Below are 635 nucleotides of genomic sequence, written 5' to 3'. Positions count from 1 at the left end.
GTAATGGCAAGGTGTGAAGCAGATGAGAATTTTGCAGGCAAGACAAAAGCTCTCCAGAGGAAAGGAAATGAAAAAATGGGGGTGGTGTTGTAATATCAAAAGAAATCTTGGTCATTTCATACTTCTTTGAACATATGTCCAAACAGACGCAGAGATATCATCATGATCATAATTTATTATTATATTCAAGTCACTCAAACATTGTACTGACCACACACAGCATGAAAAAATAGTAGAAGGAATATACATATATATATATATATATAGAGAGAGAGAGAGAGAGAGAGAGAGAGAGAGAACGAGAACACAAACAGTAACAGCTGCTAAGGACAGAGTATATGTAATAATATAGCAGAAATGTTTAAACCTGAGGATTATTTCCTGCTTTTAAAAATAGAAATAATTCAGCAATGACTAATGTCATAAAACATTTGACTGCCTAAAAAGAATCTCTCATTAAAATAACAGGGTTTATATACTTAAAGAAACAAGCTTTTGTTCTAATTCAGGGTACAATCCTGTGGTCCATGCTGATCTCCTTCATCCAAGTCTCCATCTATGGATGGAGAAGGAGGTCTACCCTCAGAGAGGGAGTTCCACTCTTGAACGTTGTCCCATCCCCCCAGCCAGCCTGC

The sequence above is a fragment of the Podarcis melisellensis genome, assembly GCF_964234715.1.
Source record: "Podarcis melisellensis genome assembly, chromosome: 5".
Taxonomy (NCBI): Eukaryota; Metazoa; Chordata; class Lepidosauria; order Squamata; family Lacertidae; genus Podarcis; species Podarcis melisellensis.
Note: the sequence above shows the minus strand (reverse complement) of the source record.